The 24,195-nt window shown below is 52.0% G+C and overlaps 1 protein-coding gene across 9 annotated transcripts in view; it reads right to left on the minus strand.

The window, feature by feature from the left end:
- Nucleotides 1–24,195, minus strand: part of ANK1 (ankyrin 1) — a 241,341-nt gene that overhangs the window by 170,783 nt on the left and 46,363 nt on the right. The window lies entirely within an intron of this gene.

The following is a 24,195-nucleotide window of genomic DNA, read 5'->3' on the forward strand; positions in this document are numbered from 1 at the left end:
TTTTCTAATTGAATTGGTCTTATGTCCCTGGAATTAATGTGAGCCCCTAAAGGTCAGCGACTGTGCCTCATGTATGATAAGTAAGTACTGCTGCTTTTCAGACAGTTTCTTATTTTGTGAATTCTGTTACACCCCCTGCCCTCTGATGTTTGTGGAATTCTCAGAGAAGTCGCCAGAAGCCAGGAATAAACACCAATCTCACGAAAAGTATGGGGCTCACACCTCGTGTTCAGCCCCTCCCTTGGCAGGTGGCGGAGACACAGCCTGGTTCTCTAAGAACTACACTGGACCTTCCTGGGTCGGATTTTACCAAGGGTGGACCATTCCACAGTCTGGCCAGTTCATCAAACAAAGAAATAATGAAATGCAAACTCTCCTTCTGACCCTCTCTTCAAAACTTAAATATGAGTAAAAAGGTCTTCCAAAGAAAATTTAGGTTCGATGGGATTGCAAATTAACAAGAGTTATTTGCTGACATTGAAGCAGCTTTTTTTTTCATTCATTCACTCAACATCTGTTGCTTTCTGTCAGGCACTGTTCTAGATACTGAGGATACACTAAAGACACGCTGAAACAGCATTTTTTTTCTGACACTATTTTGCAAAGGCTGTTCCCTCCACTCCCACATAGAGACCCCCACTCCCCGCCCCCCAGTTGGAACAAGAAAGAGCCAGTGCCCCACTCTCTCCAACTCACTTGTTAGTAATATGGACCAAGATCATTCACGAGTTCAGCACAGTCCCAGGGTCACAGAATCTAAACAGGACATTCTGCCCTAGATCATGGGGTGGGGCGGGGCGGGGGGGGGGGGGTGGGGGTAATTCCAGACATCTACTTGGAGTTACCAATTCTTCATCATCTGGTGTTTGATGTGGCCTTCCCTGGTAGCTTAGATGATAAAGAATCTGCCTGCAATGCAGGAGACCCAGGTTCAATCCTTGGGCCGGGAAGATACCCTGGAGAAAGGAACAGCAACCCCCTCCAGTATTCTTGCTTGGAGAATCCCATGGACAGAGGAGCCTGGTGGGCAACTGTCCACGGGGTTGCAAAGAGTCAGACACACTTTGGTGAGCAACCAATACTCGCTTTCACTCTGATGTTTGATGCTCAGTTTCACAGTGAAGGCTGTGTGCCGGGGGACAATGAAACAGGAAGTCTGGGTGCCCCCTCTTCCCTCCAGACCCCCACCACTCCTCCCTGTGCTCCCCACCCCTGCCCAGCCCCTGCCTAGTTAGCTGTATGATTTGGGAAAATCACTTTACCTCTCTGAGCTCCATTTCCTTTTCCATACAGGCGTGCCAGCCTCCCTCCCGCTCCTGGGTCCAGTGTTCTATGGAAGAACCTTCTGCACCTTCCCCATCTCATGTTCCAGATTTCAAAGGGCCATGTCGTCTGACGTGGGCAGAGGTGCGGGCTCCATCGGAGGCCACCAGCCTCTAAGTCCTGCCGGACACCCCTTCCCTGAAACAGCAGCCCAGGTCACCCCTGATGTCACTTCCTCTAGGAAGCCCCTCTTTCCTTATAATTATCACCCCCATCACCAGATGGAGCATCTCCTGTGTGCCCAAGGGCGATTTGTTTGCTCCTCTGTTTGAGTCTTATACCCACTCTCTGTCCTTGAAATAGCACTGAAATGTCCTTGAATGCGTCTGTTAACGGAATTATTCCCGCTTACAGGGCTGGGCAGAGGGCACTTGTAACCCAAGCACGCCCTGTTCCTCACACGTGCCCCGCCGTCCGGGACACTCTGGGAAAGTGAAAGTCGCTCAGTCGTCTCTGGCTCTTTGCAACCCCATGGCCTATACAGTCCACGGACTTCTCCAGACCAGAATACTGGAGTGGGTAGCCTTTCCTTTCACCAGGCGATCTTCCCAACCCAGAAATCGAACCCAGGTCTCCTGCATTACAGGTGGATTTTTTTTTACCAGCTGAGCCACCAGGGAAACCCAAGAATACTGGAGTGGGTAGCCTGTCCCTTCTCCAGAGGTTCTTCCCGACCCAGGAATCGAACTGGGGTCTCATGCATTGCAGACGCATTCTTTATGAGGGGACCCTATGGTGGGGCAGTGATTTTTTTCATTTCTCTTTAAATGTTCCATGCAAGGCTGCAGACTTTGGGGGAAAGCATTTGGCAAAAGCGCTGGGGAGGGAGAAGGTGTCCGCGAGCTGTCCCTCCTCCTGGAGAACCCTGAAAATGAGCGAAAAGGAGCGGGTCCCCATCACTCCGCCCCGGCAGAGACCCAGAGCCCCGCCCCCGCTTCGGCCCAGCGGTGCCCCCGTCGCCGGCGCCCCCTGGTGGCCGCTGGGCCTCGGAGGGCGGACTCACTGCTTAAATTTTAACACATACACGTATAATCTTGGAGAAGGGAATGGCAACCCACTCGAGCATTCTTGCCTGGAGAATCCCACGGACAGAGGAGCCTGTGGGCTACAGTCCACGGGGTCCCAACAGTCGGACACGACTTAGTCACTAAACCAACCATATGTAGAATGTAGAGAAAAAAGGGTACAGATGAACCTATGTCTAAGGCAGGAATAGAGATGCAGACGTAGAGAAGGGACATGTGGATACGCTGCAGGAAGGGGAGGGTGGGACGGATTGGGAGGCCAGGACTGACAATATATCACCGCCACGGGTAAAACAGCCAGCCTGTGGGAACCTGCTGTGTAGCCTAGGGAGCTCAACTCAGGGCTCTGTGATGACCTAGGGGAGGGTGGGGGTGGGAGGGCGGCCCAGGAGGAAGGGTATACATGGATGCATATGGCCAATTCACTTCACTGTACAGCAGAAACTGACCCAACATTGTAAAGCAATTATATTCCAATTAAAAAAAAAAAGATCAAATGCAAGAAATGCTATTCTGACCCGACTTTACAATGGTTAGACATGGGCTTTGGGGGGTGGGAGGGGGGGCGCTCACTGCACAGCCTGCCACCACGTGCTCAAGTCCCCTCCGCTCTCCTCCGCCCAGTCCGGGGATCTCTGTTGACACAGCAGGGATGCCGGGGAAGCACCTTTCCAGATCTATTAGCTGGTTTTCCGACGCTTCCTCCACAAGGCTGCAAGGCAAAACCTCAATTGCAGCGTTTTCTAGAAAAAAAGCTCTGAGGTTTCTTCCTGTGGCTTCAAGACCTTAGATGATGTTTCCGAGGGTTGCAGGTACGTCACTCAATCTTCACAGTGATTTTATGAGGGAGAGACCATCATTACCCCCACTTGCAGGTACAGAAGTTGAGGCTCAGAGAGACGAAGTGCTCAAGACTCCATAAGCAGCAAATGGAGGTGGATTTGAACCCGGGCACTCAGACTCCAGAGTCCCAGTCCTCACTTTTAGCTTTGCTTTCTCCTGGTCTCACCCTCTCACTAAAGGCTGGAATTTAGAGTTCCCTAGCAAAACGTACATCATCTTCCAAAATTCAGATTCTCTTTCTGATTCTCCAAGTACATGAGGAGACCTTATTGCTTATAAGCCTGCCATCCCCCTAATTGACCTTTTACAAAGAAAAACCTGACCTGCCAAATCTTTTCATTTCTCAGGTTCCCTCACCTTTGCCCACATATCCCACAGATAATATAAATGAAAACATCTGGCATGTTTTGCCTGGCACACAGGGAGTACTCAATATTTGCTGAATCTGATTTTTTGCCTGCCTGAATGCAACTGGAAAAAGCCCCCTTGGCCTTGCCTGACTTCTCGCCTTGAGGAACATGGTGGGTCTCTGTGTAGAAGCCAGCGGGTCAAGCTGGAACGGCCAATCTCTGCCCCAGTGCTCAGCTGCCAGGGCACCTCTCCTTTTCTTCAAAATACACACATTTCTTCAAAGCACACAGCCTACCAGATAAGCAAGCAGTTGCTCTCTGGGGTCATCTGTTCCTGATGAGAATTATTAAAATAGGAAACTATTTTTAAGCTAAATCATCAATCAAAAGTAGTCTCCATCCTGGCATGGCTGCTTTCCACAGATAATAAAAATCCCATCAACTGCTCCAAAGAAAAAATGACCTACATACCAATGACAGCGTGAATAATAATTAATTCTCCATGGAAATGTTCAAAAGCTGGGACTGTGGTCAAGGCAAGATTCCCAGAGAGTATCAGGTCCTGCCGTCTTGATTCTGAACTTGGAGCAGATACAGGAAGGGAGGGCTGGGGCTCAGACTTTCAGGGGCGGGACACAAGTCCCAGATGGGGCGCTGGGGGGATGTAGTCAGGCCCAAACGAGATGAAGCAAAGAGTTGCCAGCAGTTTGAGGGGCTCTCAGAAGAATCATTGAGTAGATGAATCACAGAAGAAAGCCTTTGTAGGTGACTCCATCAAGCCAACCACTCAGAGCCAGGACTGTGTCTGTGCTCCTCTCATTAAAGCCAGTTCAGCACATCGATGTGGCTGTGTTTAAGCTTCTTGACTTTCTCCACCCAATGGATTAATCCTTATGGTCATGTTCCCCTTATCAGTGGATGGAGAAGCTCCGCGGTCATTGCCACCGTGTCCCCTAAAGGACACATCAAGGCTACATGAGCAGCGAATAGAGCTGGATTTGAACCCAGGCACTCGAACTCCAGAGTCCCAGTCCTCACTTTAAGCTCTGCTTTCTCCTGGTCTCACCCTCTCGCTAGGAGCTGGAATTTATAGTGCCCTAGCAAAGTGTACATCGTTTTCCAAAATTCAGATTCTCTTTCTGATTCTCCAAGTGCACGAGGAGGCCTTATTGTTTATAAGCCTGCCATCCCCTTATCTGACCTTTCACACACACAAAAAACTGACCTGTCAAATCTTCCTTTTTCTAAGTGAGGTTCCCTTACCTTTGCCTACATATTCTGCAGATAATACAAGGATGGAGTTGCAGCAGGAGCTGACGAAGGGGGATGTGAGAAGCAGCAGAAGGGTGACCTGGGAGAGGCCCGTGATGCAATCACTAGTCATTGGACCTCCTGGGCCTCCATCTCCCCGTCGGTAAAAGTGCCGAACAGGGATATGGTGCCATCAACTGAAAAGCGTGGGAGGCTTGGGTATCCACCGGTTTCCCCATAACCCTCAGGCCTGGAGAGCTTCTTGTAACATCAAACATAGACTCGGCACGTGCTGGCAGGCCCACCAGTGGGTATGTGTCCAAGATAAGTGAGACCCTACGTTCACGCACAACACCTGTACGTGAGTGTTTGCAGCGGCTTTGTTTATAATCGCCCCAAACTGGACCTGACCCAGATGTCCCTGGTGGGCGAGTCAATGGACCCTGTCACATCCACGCAGTGGATCACTGCTCAGGAATGAATCACGGATATAGCCAGCAACACGGGTGGCTCTCAGATGCAGCTGGCATGATCCGGGTACAGAGAGGCAGAACCAGGGGCGGAGAACAGAACTGTGGGGCTGGGTGGTGAGGCTGTGACTAGTGAGGAGCTGCCTGAGAGAATCTGGGGGCCTGATGGAAGCATTTGGTCTCCACTGTGATGGACGTGGCTCCGTGCATTCATCATAACCCACAGGACTGAACAAAAGAGGTGGATTTCACTGTTACTGCTTTTTTTTTTTTTTTAAACTGCTTTAAAACTCAAGCCCAGATCCCCCAAGACTGAAAAGAGAGCCAGACTCCCCATTGGGAGGAAAGAAGGGGTTTCCAAGTGAACTCGGTTCCCGGGGGGCCCACCTCCCACACCCGCCTGCTGGGCCTCCGTAGACACTGCTGCCCCCCAAGGACAACACTCTCCCCCTCATTCTCTCAGGCCCCCCCAAAGGCTCGGGAGTCCAGCAAGGGGGAGGGAAACCCAGAGGTTAAGGCCCAGCTCACAGGCTCCTGCCTAGCTCTGCTCAGCATCAATGGGATGGGGCCGCTTCTCCCACCACCACGTGGGCAAAGACCTGGAACCCCAAGAAAGTAAAGCCAAGAGGAATGGCTTTGGTACCCAGGGCCCAGCTTCCCAGCCCCTCTTCTGAAGGAGGACTCGTCTCCGGCCTGACTGACACTGGGAACGCCCACCCCCTTCAAGGGAGCCACCTTTACCGGGGTTGCCAGAGAAAAGACAGAAAGCTCCATAAATTGGAATTGCAGATAAGTGAGGAGTAACGTGTTGGTGTAAGTGTGTTTGCTGTGTGTCTCGTGCGATATATGCACCCATTTTTTTAACTGCTAGATTCCCCAAGTGAACTCTCGGGGCAGCCCTAACCTCCCCCACGCCCCAACACGGTGTGGCCCCGCCTACCACGTGTCCGAAGGTGGCTTGTTACGCCTTCCTGCGTCCAAATCCATGCACACACATCGCTTGCCTCCTGGCGCCTCCCCTGGGGACTACATAGCTGGGTCTGTTAGGAAAACCTCTCTACAAACCTGGCCCCAAAGCAGACTGGGGCGCTGGGGAAGGGGCAGAAAAGGCCAGCAAAGGAGATACTCTCTTCAACCTCTACTCCCCACTGGAAGCTGGACTCCAGGGCCGCGGGTGGGAAAGGGAAACCCAGCAAGACTCTGCTCACAAGCAGGCTGGGGAGAAGGCAGGCCCTCCGGGATGCATCAGACCCCCTGAAAAAGACATTAGGGCTCATCCTCGAGATGCCCCCCTCAACTCAGATCGACTCTGCCACCAGCCTGGGTCCTCCCTGGTCACCCCTAGGGGACTCTCAGCAGTCTCTACACTTTCCAAGACCCCATGATTGTGACAGGTGTCTGGGGGAGGTGTCACCCACTGGCCCCCACCATGTAGGGAAGGGAGTGTCACTTCTCTTCTTGGGCTTTTTTTATTTTGCCATTAACAGAGGGCAAATCGGTGCAGAATTTGTATTAAAAACCCCAGCCGACTCGAAGCAGCTGCTCTCCGTCTGCAGGGGTAGATGGAACAAGGTTAAACTGAAGTGCCTGGGACTTGGGTTCGACTAGATCTCGGGAAGTTCCGATGGCCACAGAGGGAATGGTCCCCGCTTACGCTCGGGTCCTCTCCTGTTCTTGGCTGCCCCAAACTCGGGTGAGAGCTGCCCGGTGTGGGGACTGGGCGTGTCTCAGCCTCATCCAGCACTACCTACCGGTCACCTGTTGCTATGACGACCGCGCATCTCCCGGCGCCTGTGTTCCAGCTGCTGAGCAAGCGCTGCGCTTACACAGCCACGTCCAGACGGTGCTGGCACTCAGGGAGGTCGCGTTCTGGGGGCAACCAGCACCCAACAGAGCTGGGAGCACGCGGGAGGCTGCAGGAGGGTCGGCGGGGTTTCCTGGAGGCCATGTCTGAGCTGACTCTGGGAGGACTGGCAGAAGTGGGCCCGGAGGAGGTGCGGAGTCGGGGGGCTCGCGGGGGTGGCGCTCCAGGCGGGGGACCCAGCTCGCCCAAAGGCCTGGAGGTTAACACACACACACACAAAACGGAGGGTTTACAGGGAACAGTGTGGCAGGAGACGGGAGTGGAAGGACTGGCTGGCCTGGTCACTGGCCCTGGTGACCGGGGTCTAACTGGATGCTGAGAGCACGAGGGAGAGAGGACCGAGACCAGGTGCATCTTAGGAGGAGTGCTTGGTGGCAGAGGGGTGGGCTGGTCCAGGGTTAGGATGCCAAGGTCTTGAGCAGGAGACAGGTTTGAAAAGCGCGAAGGAGGCGATTCAGCAGACCCGGGGAGGAACTGGAGATGGGCGGTGAGGCAGGGAAAGGGGAGAGGCAGGTGAACCCCAGCTTCAGATCTGGAATACCAGTCAATTAGCCAGGATGATAGAAAGGAAGTGGATCTGACGTCAGGGGGCAATACTGGGGTTTCATTCTTGCAAAGTCCAGGTGTACTCCCAAGCACCTGCCCGGCCACTCAGACGGTCCCCAGCCCAACAACAGAGTCTGCTCTGCAGTCTCCGCCTGGCCCAGCCCCGCCCCCACAACTGCAGCATTGGTGCATGGAGTGGCTTGACCTGGACCTGCAGAGAGGTGATCAGGGTCCCAAGCGGACTTTTAGTGGTCACCGCGGGGATGTCCTAGAGGCATCAAAGAGGGCACCCAAAGTGAAGGAATGTGGCTCAGTCTTGGAGGAAACAATGTGGCGGATGGAGCCCCAGGTAAACAATCCGGAGCCCCAGGTGAGCAGTCCGGAGCACCGGCCCCTGCTGTGGAGCACAGCAGTCTTGTCTCCATCTCCTCCAATGATGAGGATGCAAAGGCCAGGGCCCTATTGGGTCTGAGGCTCTTGCTGAGGGCGAAATTAGATAAAGGTGGCTCAGTGCTGCCGCCTACTGCTCGCCTCCTGCCATTGCACACACTCGGCATCACTGAACACCTGGGTCCTCCCAGGGCCGTGCTCTGACTAGGATGGTCACTGAGCCTCAGGGCCGGGCTAATTTCCAACTGAACGTCTGATCTGAAGACAGCGAGAAGGTGGGCGTAGCTAGAAGGCAGGAGGTGTCTTGGAGACCAAGGCCACTACCAGTGAGCCTTTTCACATTCATTAGCAAGAGTGATGGCTGATCGCTGCTGGGAAGACATTCAGGCTGGGGCTGGACAAACGCCTGGTCCAGGGGTGGGGGGCGGGGGAGGCTTCAGGAGGCAAGAGGAGGAACATGGACTAGATAGGGGTCTGCAAACTATGGCCCCCAGGCCAAAGGCAGCCACTGGCTGATTTTTGTACAGCTCACAAGCTAAGGATGTTTTTTACATTTTTAAATGGTTGGGGAAAAAAAGATCAGGAATAACAGCTGTGACAAAAATTGCATGGTCTGCAAAATCTAAGGTATTTATCTGCTGTCTGGCCTTTCACAGAAGTTTCTTGACTCCTGGCCTCGGGACACCTGAGGTCTCTGCCATCTGAGATGTTGAGTTGGGGGCCCGGCTACTCTGGGACATCGTCACCCAAAGGTCCTGGCTCCTCCAAGCAGACAGACCTCCCACGACCCCCTGGGACCCTCGCACACAGCATCCAGGGTGGCCAATGTCCTGGGAGCCCCCACCAGGGAAAGGGGAGAGGACCTGCTGTGGGAGGGCGAAAGGACTGGAAGAGGAGCCGCTTGGGTCCACGTGCCACCCCCCAGGGCACTCTGCACCCTGCCCAGCTGCTCCAGTGGAGGGAGTCATGCTCCCCCATGGACCCCGGTGGGGATGACGCGGCCCTCTGAGGCAGCAGTTCTGGAAGGCCCAGATGTGCCAAAAAGTTCCCCTGCACCCAGCGCAACTCACAAGACTTGTCAAAATGACCTCCTTTCGTGCTGCAAATCCCTTCTTGATGAGGAAAACCTGCTGACGGTTCAGTTCCTTCGTTAATAATCCCAAGTTTTTTTAAGAAGGGAAAAAAAAAAAAAAAAAAAAACAACCTCAGTTCTTGCTCTTGTGGAAGGAAGAGGAAGTCGTTCATAACATAAATGAGTGAGGCAGGGTTTTCGCCCTCCATTGATTCCTGCCGTCTCCCGTCTGCAACGTTAGGGGCCGTGTGATGAGAGCAAGAACGCCTGATGACCAGCCCTGCGCTATGAGCACAGCTCACGTGCCGGACGCCGTGCCAGGCCCTTTACTGACAACATTGTCGCAGCAGCGCAGGCGGGCTCCTGTCTCCCCATCCCCCCGAGGGTGGTTTTAGGGGGCTGAGCATCATGTTGTCCTAGGCCAAGCTCTGTTTCTCAGCGCCCTGGCTTTGAATGCTGGCAACTCAGCCTGGACTAAGGACCACGAGGGCTTAGGGCTCCAGGACTCTCTGGAAAGGAGGGCAAGGGATAACCAGGGCAGCACACGGGCCTAGGGGTCTGGACGTGGATGGAGGCCATTATCCTGGCTCTCTGCAGCCTGCTGCCATGGGACACCTCCTCAGAGTCCACTCGCGTGGATTAAACAAGGTTACACCTAGAACACATCTGCCTGCAGAACAGCCTGGGCCAGTGTTCATTTCCCATACATTTCCTTGACCCGGGAGCTGGAGATTACATTATCAGCCTCTTTCCCTACAGGTGGTTCTGAGGCTGAGATGGGCTGAAGGATGCAACAGGGCTGTAAGCGATAAGCCTGACAGTCATGTACTCACTCAGCAACCACTGATCACACCCTTATCCATGCCACTTCCGGGACTAAGGTGTAGGATGAAGGTGACAAGGCAGAAACAGCCCTTGCCCCCGGGAGAGATTCAAGTCTACTTTTCATAATGAGGGTGCTGTGCTTGTAATTACTGGGGCACATGCTCTCTGTGGTCAAGCATTGGGAAGCAAAAGCATAGGCCCGTGGGCTTCCAAGCCCATTGCCAACAGTCTTGTGACCTGTGGATGGATACGTGAGCCTCTGTTTTTCTATCTGTAAAATGGCATTACATTTGTGAAAATTGAGTGAAATCATATGTATGAAAGCATGCAGCGTGGCCTTTGGACAGGGCAGAACTTTAAAACCGTTACCTTACTCAGATGACACCCCAATAAACAATATGGGGTGGCAGAAACATATTCACCTTAAGGACTGAAGCTATGGGGAAAGTGCAGGTAACCTGAGCCCCCAGCGGAGGGGTGAGTGGACCTCAGAGGCCACCTCTTGCACACATACATGCTTCCCGCAACTCCCCTGAACAGTGCATTCCACAAAGGCTGTCCCCACAGATGTGTTGATGACACTAATCACTCCCCTTTATTGAGCACTTACGATATGCCACACCCATCATCTCATTTAACTCTGACAACAGTGCTACACGGAAGGGCTACTGTTATTCCCATTTTACAGCTGGGGAAAGTGAGGTGCAGAAAGGTCGGTGAACTACCTGAGATCACGCAGCTGGTGCTGAGAGTGCTACCAGTCTGGGTTCTTGGCTTTCTACGGAACTCCAGATTACTGTTACAGCAAATATTGATCAGAGGCCAGACAAGGAATACAGACAAGGCTTTACTGGGGCTCATGCTGCAGCGGGGGGCATCCTCCTCGCCAAGGAGGGCGAGCTTGTGCCTTATATGTGGTGAGGGTAGGGGGTGTGTGGGGATCAAGCCTGAGGATGCCTTAGGTGGTCTGCCCACCCCCTCGGTGGTGTTGCATGTAGGGGGCATGCAGACCCTGCTTTTGCTCCCAACACACTGTTTTGTTCCCAGACCTTCAGAAGGGGTAGTTGGGTTCTTGGCCTTTTTGTATCTTTTGTTCATAATTTGCACCAACTGCTCATGCACGCAGTTATTTTTAGTCCCTTATAATTTCTTTGTACTTCGTTGCTGGAGGAGATGGTCCCAGGTCCCAGCCTGTCTCAAGAGCAGCCAGGATTTGAACCCTCATGCATCTGACCGCAGAGCCCATGGGTTACCCACAGAGCTGTAGGACTGGAATCGCCTGGGAGGGCCAGGGGGCTGGCAATGAGCCCAGGTGCCAGTGAAACACACTATCTGACATTTGTAAAGACTTTACTACATACCACACACTCCTGCGCTGTGTCTTAAAGGGATCTTGCGAGTATAAAAACAGCCGTACCACCTGGGCGCTGTGGAAGAGAACTCACCAGTCTCCTCCGTGTCAGTGCTCTCCAGTTACCGCTGGTACTGACGTCAGCACAGCCGTGCCTGCTTGGTGCTAATAGGTCCAGGTGCTCTGTATCTGCGCCAGCTAACCAAGGCGGGTCTCCGGCACTCTCCCACCAACCGAGGCGGAGATGCAGAGTCACTGGCAGCGGGGTGGCTGCGGGGGCAGAGCTGGAAGCAGACCCAGACCGTGGGGCTCCTCTCACCCCCCCTTCTCACCCCCCGCCCCCGAGCCTCGCAGGGCGCACAACAGGCTTGGCTAACCCCCTTCCCCGCCCTGGATGTGGCTTCCATTTCCAGCTCGCACAGATGGGTGGGGTGAGAATTCCTTTGATTGAAATTTTGCCCAGGAAAATTGGTCTATTTAGCTCCAAATCCTCACCCACGGCAGGAACTTCCCAACGTAAGATTTGGACAGCTTCAGCGGGGACCTCGCCTTCCCAGGAAAGGAAAACAGCCGATCGGCCAAATGACATCCGAGGAAACCAGTGGGTACCACGGCTCCCCAAACTGTCAACATCATCAAAAACAAGGACAGTCAGACACCATCACAGCCAAGAGGAGCCTGACCCTCGATGACAAGATGTAGCATGGTGTCAGGGATGTATCCTGGAACAGAAAGAGGACGTGAGGAGAGGACTAGGGAAGCCTGAACAAAGTGGGCTTCTGGTGAAACAAACCGTGTCAACTTTGGGTCACTAACTGTAATAAGTATACCAGGCTAAGGTGCTAACAACAGGAGAACCTGGGTGCAGTGAGTATGGGAACCCTCGGTACTGTATGTGCAATGTTCTGAAAATCTAAAATTGCTCTAAAAATATAAGACATGCATACTCATTAGTGGTACCACTTAAACTTACAGCTGTCTACTTTTTCACATTTCAATTTGTCTTATTCAACTTGGGCTGCTATCACAAAATACCTTAGACAGGGTGGTTTAAACACAGGCGTTACTTTTCTCACAGTTTGCTGGGAGTCCAAGATCAAGGTGCTGGCTGACTCGGTTCCTGGTGAGGACCCTCTTCCTGGCTGGCAGATGGCTCTTTTCTTGCCATGTCCCCACATAGCTGAGGCTCTGCCGTCTCTTCCTCCTCTTATAAGGGCATTAATCCCATCATGAGGGGTGCACCCTCACAACTTCATCTGACCCTATCCATCTCTCAAAGGCCCCACCCCCAACACCATCACATTAGGGGTTATAACTTCACTGCGTTGATTTGGGGAGAACGCAAACATTCAGTCCATAACACAACTGACTTTAACAGCAGTATGCGTTCATGCTAAGTCACTTCGGTTGGGTTTGACTCTCTGTGACACCACGGACTGTAGGCTGCCAGGCTCCTCTGTCCATGAGATTCTCCAGGCAAGAATACTGGAGTGGGTTGCCATGCTCTCCTCCAGGGGATCTTCCCCACCCAGGGACTGAGCCTGCATCTCCAGTGGCTCCTGCACTGCAGGTGGATTCTTTACCACTGAGCCGCCGTGGAAGCCTCAGTAGCAGTATACGCATGCCAAGAAGGAAACAGTGGCCCCTTGAAAATGAAAGTGACCCTTCCTATCGCTTCACACTTGTCAGGATGGCTGTTATCAAAAAGGGTAACAAGAGTGGGTGAGGGGGTGGAGAAATAGGAGCCCGTGTCCAGTGTTGGTGGGCGTGTAAAATGGTGAGACTGCTTTCAGAACTAGTGTGGAGGTTCCTAAAAAAATGCAAAATAAGACCGCCTTATAATCCAGCAACCCCCCTTCAGGTTGTATACCTGAAAGAACTGACACTGGGCTCTCAAAGAGATATTAGTAACCCCATGTCTATCACAGCATTATTCAAAGTATCAATAGTATGGAAACCCCTCCATATCCCTCCACAGATGAATGGATAAAGCAAATGTGGTTAATACACATATAATAAATATCACTCAGCCTTAAAGGAAAGGAAATTCTGCCACTTTTGACATCATGGATGGACCCTGAACACACTATGCTGAGTAAAGTCAGTCAGTCACAGAACAAACACTGCCTGACTCCGCCTATACGAGGCACCCAGGGCACTGAAACTCACAGGTGCGGATGATGGGTCTGTGGTTGTCGGGGGCTGCAGGCGGGGAAATGCAGCGGGATGTTCGGTGGATACAGACAACTACTCAAGATGAGCAAGTCCCAGAGAGCTGCTGTGCAGCTCTGTGCCCACAGTTAACGACTTGGCATTGTGCCCTTCAGAGTTTGCTAAGAGGGTAGATGTCATACTAAGTGTTCTTAAACAGGAAAAAAATACCCTAACTATCAAAACAAAATAAAGGGATGCAAGGAAACTTTTGGAAGTGATGGATATGTTTACCACTATGAGTGTGGTGATGGCATAATACGTGCACGCATGTGTCCAAAGTCATCAGATTATACACATTACACATATAGCTTTTTAATATATCAGTTATGCCTTGATAAAGCTGAATGGAAAGCAGGAAGGGAGGGAGGGAGGGAGAAAAGTGATGCTTCCCACCACTCACCTGCCCCCTCCTCCCCGGAGCATGCTCAGGCAGCTGCCGTGGGGCGGGCAGAGCAGCGCACACCCCTCAGCCACCAGCTCTTGTCTCCTGGGAGCATCACTTCCAGAAGAAACAGACTGTGATCCTTGAGCTGCGGTGACGGCCATGCTCCGAGCTGGGTGGAAGCTAGAGGGCGCTGTGCCTATGGCTAGCCCAGCCTTGGAGCCAGAGGAGCCCCCTCCGGGTGGCGAGGGGGCCAGAGCTCCGGGGGCAGCCAGGCAGAAAGAGCAGATGCACAGGGTGGCCTCTTGTGGCTTTCGGGTAAAGGCAGGGAGGCGGGCCGTGGCTTGGCTGTGTCCCAGCTCCGGGGACCCTGAAGAAAGCACGTGTCTCCTTTAAGACTCAGTCTCCTCATCTGTAAAATTCAGACACTTGGTTAGTCTCCACTGCAGCTGCCCCTCGGGACTGCGGTGGAGACTAACCAAGAGCATGTTAATATCAAGACAGGAGACAGCCACCCGAAGACATGCATGGAGAAGCTGTTAAAGATGCTTTCTTGGGGGATGGGGTTGGATGAGACGGGGCAGGGTTGGGGGAGAACCATTGCCTTCAGTGAACCACCTGCATCCATCATTCGGATAAAGTTACTTGGAAGGCGTGACATTGTGCAGGCAAAGCTCGGCCCTGGGTCAACACAGAGCCCGCACTCGGTAGCGATGCGGACCAGGTGGCTGGGGTTGCAAGAGTCGCTCTGTCCTGTGGGGCAGTCAAGCCCCAGGCCTTCCTGGAAAGGCTGAAGGGACGATGTGATAGGCGTCTGGGGAATCTCAAGGAGGGGGACCTGGGGATGCGGACTTCACCAAACCCCAGAACACGACACAAGGGACCTCTCTCGAGATTTGAATGTGGTGATTTGGGAACGAATTTCCAGCAGCTTATATGTGTATGGAGCTCGTTAGCCCCAGACATGGTGCAGTCTGGCAATCAGAGAAAGGGAAGTCGAGAGGGCTTCCAGAAGTCTCCCACCGTGACACCACACATTTGTCACTGAGGGAGCCAGCAGGTGTGGCCGTGTCCCTGGCCTTCTGAAACTGATGTCTCAGGAGCCAGCTGCACCCGGCCCCTGTCCACCCTCCACCTGCTCAACCCTGGTACCCTCTCGGGAATGCCCACAGGCAAACCACGGGTGTGACCTGGTCTCATAAGGATGGCTGACTCAGGTGCAACGTGGAAGCTGCAGGAATCCAGGCAGGCCCGGGGGGAGAAGGCAGATGGACAGGCACCTGGCAGCCCACGATGAGCGGACACAGACAACAGTTTCCCCCACCTCCATCATCCCTGCACCCTACACACACAGACACACAGCCCACCACACGCAGACACACTCCAGACACAGCATGGCCCTCTGCACGCAGAGACACACACAGACATCCCATCACACACACTCCATGCCCCCAACCCCTCACAGTGCTGCCCTGCAAGGGCAAGCACGGGATATAGGGCATGTGTGCGTGCTAAGTCGCTTCAGTCCTGTCTGACTCTTTGCAACGCTATGGACTGTAGCCTGCCAGGCTCCTCTGTCCATGGGATTCTCCAGGCAAGAATACTGCAGTGGGTTTACCATGCCCTCCTCCAGGGGATCTTCCCCACCCAGGGATCAAACCTGCGTCTCCTCTGTCTCCTGCATCGGCAGAGGGGTTCTTTACCACTAGCGCCACCTGGGAAGCCCACGGGATACAGAATCAGGCTCCACTGGTCCTAGGCACATCACTTAACCTCCCCACCACTCGAGATACAGACCTACCAACAAAGAGACTCGACAAAGAACAAACAAGGGGAGAAAAAAGTCTGAAAGAGCTGTGTCATTTATAAGTCAGATTGCAAAGGTAAGCCGTTGCTCTCATTAAGTAGTCAAGTGAGGCAGTCCCAGTGGGGGTGGGTAGGGTGGGCAGGGCTAGGGAGGGCAGGTCGGAAGCAGGAGCCCAGAAGGCGCCCTTGGATCAGCTTTCTGGAGCCCCCTGCACCTCCCCGGGCCAGAGATGAGCCCTGGCACCAGCCACAGGATTGCAGGGAAGAAAAAGGCAAATCCTTTTTCTTACTAAACTAATCCACCTGTTCATTTTTATTCTGAAAGAGACACTTCACCCCCCGAAAGAGCAGGGCAGCCGATCTCATCACACGAAGATGGGAATGTCTGAGCCAGTGGGCTGGCAACTTGTTCACTCAGTTCTCATCCTTTGGTGGCCTCCTGGCTGGGGTTTTGCTGCTGGGGCTGCTCCCTAGAAGGCACAAGAGACCCCAGATGGGAAGGTGTGGGCCTTGGGGAGCAGGGGTTGAGACTTGGGGGGTTGGTGGTGAACCGGTGAGTCACTCCTGTCTTGCAGCGCCTCCCCTACCTCCGTGGGGGGCGGGGGGTGGGGATGATTAACTGTAGGAAACGGCTCGCCAAGAGGAACATAAACTGTGCCTTCCCACGAAATAATCCGCCCAGAGTCAAGGCAAAAGGAAATTGCCTCTCTGTTCCTCCTTCCCATCTGTTTTTCTCCCTCCCCTCCCACAACTGTCTTAAATATACCAACACGATTTTAAGCTTCCACAGGCAAAAAAGTATATGTCACTGCATATATTACAGAGATGTGCGGAATGTTTATACACTGGGCTCACCAACAAGTCCTGCTTTCTTCCATCGCTTCTCCCCACCTCATCCCCAAACTCAGCTCCACTATCTGGTCTGCAAAAGGAGAGGCTTCCAGTTTCAGGGTTCACTGTCCACAGCCCCCAAGACTGCCTGTCTGCAGGACATGGACTGATGAACCAGACTGGAAGCTCCAAGAGGGCAGGGACGCTGTCAGCACCCGGATCGTCTCCCTGGGTCCGGAACTGGACAAACAGGCCCCCCCTGGCTGTGGCAGAGAAGAGAAAACAGGCCCAGGGCATGGCTGTGTTGTGGCCAAGTTCACACAGCCGGCTACTGACACTTCCACAGTGCCCTTCACACCAGCAAGCTTGCCCCCGGGAATGGCTCACCTTCATGCCCTAGAAGCCCCCCTTTGCAGCAGTATTCACCCACAGAACAGAAGCATCAGAGGAGCCAGGCCCAGAGCTAGGGCAGGGCTCTGCCCAGGCCCACTTGGGCCGAGGCACCTGTGGGCGCATGTCACCTGCCCCCAGCTGAGCCGGCTCCAGGGCCTGGCATTCGTCCCAGGAACAGGGGCCAAGGGCAAATCGCTTCTTAATTACTGCTTACAGTGCAGGTTTTCTGCTTTGGCCTGGGCAACGGCCAATCCCCAACAACAATCCAGTCTCTTATCAGCCTGCAGAGAATTGATCCTGGGACCTGAGCCTTGCCTGATCCACAGACTCTCCTGTAACCGAGAAGCGGCAGCAGCCATCTGCAGATGGAGACTCCTCTCTGTAGCTGGCGGAGGCCTGGAAGCCCTCTTTCTGAGCCCTTCTCCCACCCACCATCCCTGGCCCTCCCGGAGTCTGAGACCAGGCCCTCCTCTCAGGAGCCTCACTGCCCAGCCTGGCCAGTACCGCATGGGCCCCTTCACAGCCCAGAGCAATTTCACAATCAGCTCTTATTGGATTTTCCGATATGGATTTAGGAAACGATACATTGGGTTGATTATCACATCCGCGCTGACAGCAAACAACCCCCAAATCTCAGTGGTTCAACACAAACTCGTTTGCTTTTTGCTTGTGTCACCGTCTAATGTGAGTCGGGTGGCTTTCTGAGTAGACGTCCTCTGAGACACATTTATCTAACATTAACCTGGGGAGATAAAACATGAGGAGGATGGCGCGGGTGGATCTGTGGTGAGGACAGGTAGACAGCACTTCTGCACACAGTTCATCAGCCAGAGCTGGCAGTGTGACTGCCAGCTGCAAGGCAGGCTGGGAAATGTAGTCTTCCTGTGGGACAGGAAGAGGAAATGGACAGGTGAGCATCCAATCACTCACAGAAGGAATGATGACACTGGCTCTTCTCGAGGGAGTTCTTTGTGCCATGCATTGTGACGGCAGCTACTTACACATCATCTCATTCAGTCCCCATGACAGCTCATTGAAGACTGTGTGTGTGTGTGTGTGTGTGTGTGTGTGTGTGTGTGTGTGTGTGTTGCTCAGTCATGTCCAACTCTTTGCAACCCTAAGGACCGCAGACCACCAGGCTCCTCTGTCTATGGAATTCTCCAGGCAAGAATACTGGAGTGGATTGCCTTTCCCTTCTCCAGGGGATCTTCCCAACCCAGGGATCGAACCTGGGACTCCCACATTGTAGGCAGATTCCTTACCATCTGGGCCAACAGGGGAGCTTACTCATTTTCATTTACACTGAGGAGACTCAAGGAACACACAGTGCTCCAACTCCAAATTCCCTATTCTGACACATGAGTATATTCTCCCCCAAACAAAACCGATGGAGAAGGAAATGGCAACCCACTCCAGTAGTCTTGCCTGGAGAATCCCAGGGACAGAGGAGCCTGGTGGGCTGCCATCTAGGGGGTTGCACAGAGTCGGACACGACTGAGGTGACTTAGCAGCAAACAAAACCAAAACATCATAGAGAAGACTAGAATTCTTTTTGGCCACCCTACCTTCCATCCCAGATTTCCCCCAAATTCACGGTTGTTATCAGTTTGATGTACGACTCTGTGGATCTTTGCGTACATGCATTTATGCGCGTGAATGTATTCATGGTGATTATTCAGTTGATTTGTCATTTTCTTTAAAAAATAGACCTCTACTACACACAGTTCCTTGGACCACAAGGAGATCAAACTAGTCAATCCTAAAGGAAATCAACCCTGAATATTCATTGGAAAGACCAATGCTGAAGCTGAAACTCCAATACTTTGGCCACCTGATGCGAACATCCGACTAATTGGAAAAGATCCTGATGCTGGGAAAGATTGAAGGTAAAAGAAGAAGGGATTGGCAGAGGACGAGATGGTTAGATAACATCACCGACTCAATGGACACGAATTTGAGCAAACTCCAGGAGATAACGGAGGACAGAGGGACCTGATGTGCTGCAGTCCACGGGGTTGCAGAGCCAGACATGACTTAGCAACTGAACAACAACATCAGATACTACACACATTATTTTGTAACAAAATCTAATACATACCTCCTGATAAGTATCCAGAGTTTTATCACCAGATCTCTCAACCTCCAAGATTTCCATCAAGGAGCAATTCTCTTGGCATAAAGTACAATCTCCATAAGGTCTTGGCTAAAATGCAAATACCTCCCGAGAGACGTGTAGACATGAAACACCAATAGCCACTCGCCCCCTTAGCTTGACATCGTTTGTCTCTGTAGAGCCAGACACAGAAGGACAGAACCAATGTCTTCTCTTACCCTTGGCCCAGAGCCTGGCTTGGAGACACTCACATCTCTGTCCAAGACTCTGTCCTATGTCGACTGTCTCTCATCAAACCACCCAGGGTGTTGGGGGCCGGGAAAAATGGGTCCCTGGGGGGTGAAGGAAAAACTCACCCTTTTGAAAGTGGGATTAGATGAGACCAACTTGTAAACAACCTGAGTCTGTACAGCTGAATATACTGTGCCCTCAAGTCATCTCGTAATCCTCCCAACAATCCCTGCCATGTGGAGGGTTTGGTTACTCCCATTTTATAGCTGGAACCCCCAAGTCCAAGCAGGGAGGTGGATTACCCAAGGCTGGCTGCTAAGTCATTCCCCCACCTGCACGCAACCCAGCCTCCAGGCCTGGGGGCAGCAGCCTGCCCTGAAGCTTTGTTTAATGGGCTTCTTCTCTCCAGTGCCAGATAGGAACCCAGAGATTTGAACCACACCTAAAAATTATTTAAAACTCACTAAACTCTATGCAAACTCAAGTTTGAATCAAACTTGACATTATTGCATTGACCTCTGAACCATATTTGAGGGACTTTCTGTATCTCTCACATATCCTTGAAGACTGAACAGAAACTCATCTATCAGAAGAGGTTGATGATGGCTCTGCCTGAAGGGATCTCTTCTCCTCTGACCTTGGAGCATTTAACATCTGCACCATTAACGGCCGATTAATCCACTTCACCTGTGTCAGCTCTTCTTCGGTGTTGGGCTGCTATTTAAATAATACTTGTCAAAATTTATCAGGAGATTGTGTTGTGTCTCCCCCAAATAGCAGATAATCTCTTTGAAGGCAAAGGCAAAACGCCTGACCTTGACTGTGAGCCGTGAGCCCCCAGAATGTGCAGCCTGATGCCTTGCGCATGGAAGGTCCTCAACCCACACTAGGGGGTTTCACGTCATCTCAGCATTTTCATACTTTCATATTTAATGTGTTATTTTCACCAAACAGGATGACGTCTCTTCTAAGTGATCTCTTCACTTCCTTTCCTTAGCACATAATTTTCTCTCTTCTCTCTTTTTTATCAACCATGTTTAAATTCAAGAAAATGCATCTCACCACCCCATAATCATCATCACCACCACCGTCATCACGATGATGATTACCACCATCAACATCACCTTCACCATTATTACCATATCTATCACCACCAGCATCATTAGAATCACCATCATTGTCATCACCATTATTATGATCACCGTAAGGACCATCACCACCATCACCACCGTCACCACCGTCATCTTCATCATCATCGTCTACCGAGGGCCTCCGCTATTGGTCAGGCAGTTGCCATAAGCAACCAGCGTCCAACCATGGCCCCGATGGTCCCTGGGCCCACTGGTGCCACGCCTCCCCCATCGCTACCCATCCTTTCACTGAGTCCTCCCTGCAGCCCTGTGTCTGCTCATGGGTATGAGGCCCTCCCCACCCTGCATGCAGGGCCCTAAGCGCAGCCTTCAGTCCTCTGTACTGCCCTCTAAGGGAAGTACATTTCCCCCATTTTGCAGATGAAGAAACTGAGGTTTGGTGGGGCTCAGTAACTGACTTCAGGTCTCACGGCAACCTCTCCAGCACATGTTACAGTGCCCTGTAATGGGGAGGGCGGTTAGTGAAAACTCTTCTTCTGGGTATATTTAACATTCCTCATAATAAAAATTTAAAATAAAGTGACCTCCTCAAGCAAGAAAAAAGGAACATTGTTAAAACAGGTGTCAGGCTGAACTTCTTCACTCGTGTATTCCAAGTACCCAGTATATATGAGGTGCTCAATAAATGGTTACTGAATGGAAAACAAATGAGTAAAAAACGTGTGCAACACGCCAGGAAAGCAAGTGGCTGAGCTGGAGCCAAAGCCCACTCGCACATCCCCACGCCACCTCAAGGAGGTCCTTCAAGAAGAGTCCAGTGGTCTCTGGAAGGGAGATCCCCTCCACGGGAATCTGACCTGTGTCCCCTCACTCCAAAGGCGCTCCAGCACTCAAGCTGGCCGGCATGCCCACCTTCTGAGAGGAAGACGTTTTCCTTTTTGACTCTAGTGCTTCGGGATCAATAGCGGGGCTGCAGAGTTCACAGACAGAAATCGATCGAATCTGGATCGATGTTGACAGCACGGCACGGTCATCAGCTTGCTCGGCAGCTCCTCCTGCTGTCTCCCTCTCCTCTCTCAAAGGCTTCGTCAGGCCCAAGAACGGCCAGGGACGTTACAGACTCAACTGGAAGGCCAGGGTCTGACCTGCCACCAACTGGACCCAAATCTCGTACAGCCAGACTCAGGGGACCCGGAGGCACAGAGAGGGTTCTCACGAGGCTAACCCGATGTGGAGGGCCCAGCACTGGTCCCAGAGCGGCGTGGGCTCTCAGTCACGTTCATCCCCTCCATCCCTCCTGCCTGGGGTCCCTTTCCTCAGCCTCTCTGCCTCTGGGGATGGATGGCTCCTTTGCCTCCAAGTATGGAAAGCTTCTGCCAAATGCAGATAATGTGTGCTAGCTCAGCTCAGACAGCTCAGAAAAATAACCGGGACTGGGGGCTCTCGGCACGGTGATCCTTGGTCTTTGGGACCTTCTCAGTCAGCTATCAGCACCCTATTCTGTGGTTTTAGGATGAAGGCTGGTAGACCAGGCTCTCCATAGGTGGTTGAGCCCTGGACATCTTCCTAGGGGGAGAAATTCAAGTGGAGGGAAGGAGAGCAACGTTAGGGATGCTGAGCCTTGCAGGGGCGGCTGCAGGGCCTAGGGACACCTTGGAAAGCATCCAGGGTAGGAGAGAGGAGGCAGGAGGAGTGTGGAGAGTCGGGGCTGTTCTGAGCCATTAGCCGTGAGACAGACAGCAGGTCAGTTAAGAGCCAGGGGCCCCCTGAAGGTTCTGTCCTGGGCAGGGAACATGGGGGCAGCAGGTTGGTGTAAAAACTAGATGGTAAGGGACTTCCCTGGTGGTTCAGTGGTTAAGACTCTGCATTTCCAATGCAGGAGGCCTGGGTTTGAGCCCTGGTTGTGGATCTAGATCCCACATGCTGCAAGTAAGACTGGCATAGCCAGGTAAGTAAATAAAAATAAATATTGAAAGGGGCTTCCCTTGTGGCTTAATTGGTAAAGAATCTGCCTGCAATGCAGGAGACCCGGGTTCAGTTCCTGGGCTAGGAAGATCCCCTAGAGGAGGAAATGGCAACCCACTCCAGTATTCTTGCCTGGAGAATCCCATGGACAGAGGAGCCTGGCAGGCTTCAGTCCGTGGGATAGTAAGAGTCGGATACGACTTAGCAACCAACTCACCGCCAAATATTCAAAAAAAAACAAAAAAAAAACAAAAAAAAAACACCTAGATGGTGACTGTGACATTCTGGTTACATTGTGAGAAACTCTGCTGATTGATCATGGCCCTCCCCACACAGATCTCAGAGAGAAAGACCATCTTTAGGAGATGGTAAGAACAGCTAAAGTAGGGACAAGAAAGAGAGAAGTGTGGAAAACACAGGATGTCCCCGTTGGGTCAAGGGACTCTGCACCAAAACACTCGATTGCTGTTGTTTAGTCGCTCAGTCATGTCTGACTCTTTGTGACCCCATGGACTGTAGCCCACCAGGGTCCTCTGGCCACGGGATTTTCCAGGCAAGAATACTGGAGTGAGTTGCCATTTCCTTCTCCAGAGAATCTTCCCAATCCGGGAACAAACTCAGGTCTCCTGCACTGCAGGCGGATTCTTTACCACTGAGCCACCTGGGAAACCCTCCCTAAATGCAGCCACCGCTTACGGAGCATCTGTTGTTTGCATGGTGCAGTCCTGGCTCGCCCCCCAGCACTTTCTAAGGGAAGCAGCTTCATCATGAACTTGAGGACCTGCAGGGGCTGAGGTCAGATGGGTTTTCTAGGGCACACCTGGTTGGTGACAGAGCCAGGAGCCAAACCCAGGTTGGCCTGGCCCCCTGCCTGGCGCCCTCACCATCTGGGACGTGGGCTCGTTGGCTCCTGAAGACCTGCCATGTAGAAGGCTGCTCAGAGGACCCCTGCATCTGGCCGGACTCCCTGAAAGGGTCTCCTAGCCTGGACCCCGAGGAGTGTGATGAGACTGATTATTCTTCCTTCCCTTCTCTTTATCCACAGGTGATCCCTGCTCTGAGCAGACAAAAGATACAAAATTCCAGACCTAGAAAGAAAATTTTAAATTGCAAAACGAGAGAGAGAGTGAGAAAGAGAAAGTATTCATTTAACCAAAAGGCTTCTTGTTTTTATGGGATTCCCCTAGTGCATTCAAAAATAAGACTCAATTTACAAAATTCATTTGATGCTCAACTTTTCAGGAACGGGATCATCATCAATTTACAAGAGAATAAAACTGCTCTCTTTCCTGGCTTTCCTCCTGATACCAAAATGCCAAAGAGAACCAGGGTTTGCTGAAAAATGATTTACTCTACGAAAATGTTCTGGCAACTTTGCTTACAATGTCTTCTGAGTGCAGTGTTCAAATAAACTTTTGGAATTTCTGCATTGTGAAAACCAGCAAACTTAAAAATGCTCTGATGAGATCAATGAAATATATTTTAGATTTCTTCCTTCTTCTGGGGTCCGAACACTTCATGTTTTTCTTCCTCTGGGTAATCTTTCACCTTGAAATTTTAGTATTGATTGTGCTCTAGGTGAGGTTGGTGTACTGCTTTTACAAATCACATTTATTTTAATTTTTATATCTTAAAGAGAGTGAAAGGATGAGACTAGAATAAACTGCTTCTTGTCTCCTCTCAGTTCAATCCCCTCACACCCCTACCACCTTATACCAGACACTTAAAGAGGGCGGGTGTTCTTCCCAAAACACAAGGTCTCGCTCCTTGGGTTAACACTGCACCAGTTAACAAAGGGGTACCATGCTCAACCTTGGAATAAGATACATACCATTGCCTCAAAAAGGACAGACATACCT

This window comes from Bos indicus x Bos taurus, chromosome 27 (assembly GCF_003369695.1).
Source record: "Bos indicus x Bos taurus breed Angus x Brahman F1 hybrid chromosome 27, Bos_hybrid_MaternalHap_v2.0, whole genome shotgun sequence".
NCBI classification, from domain to species: Eukaryota; Metazoa; Chordata; class Mammalia; order Artiodactyla; family Bovidae; genus Bos; species Bos indicus x Bos taurus.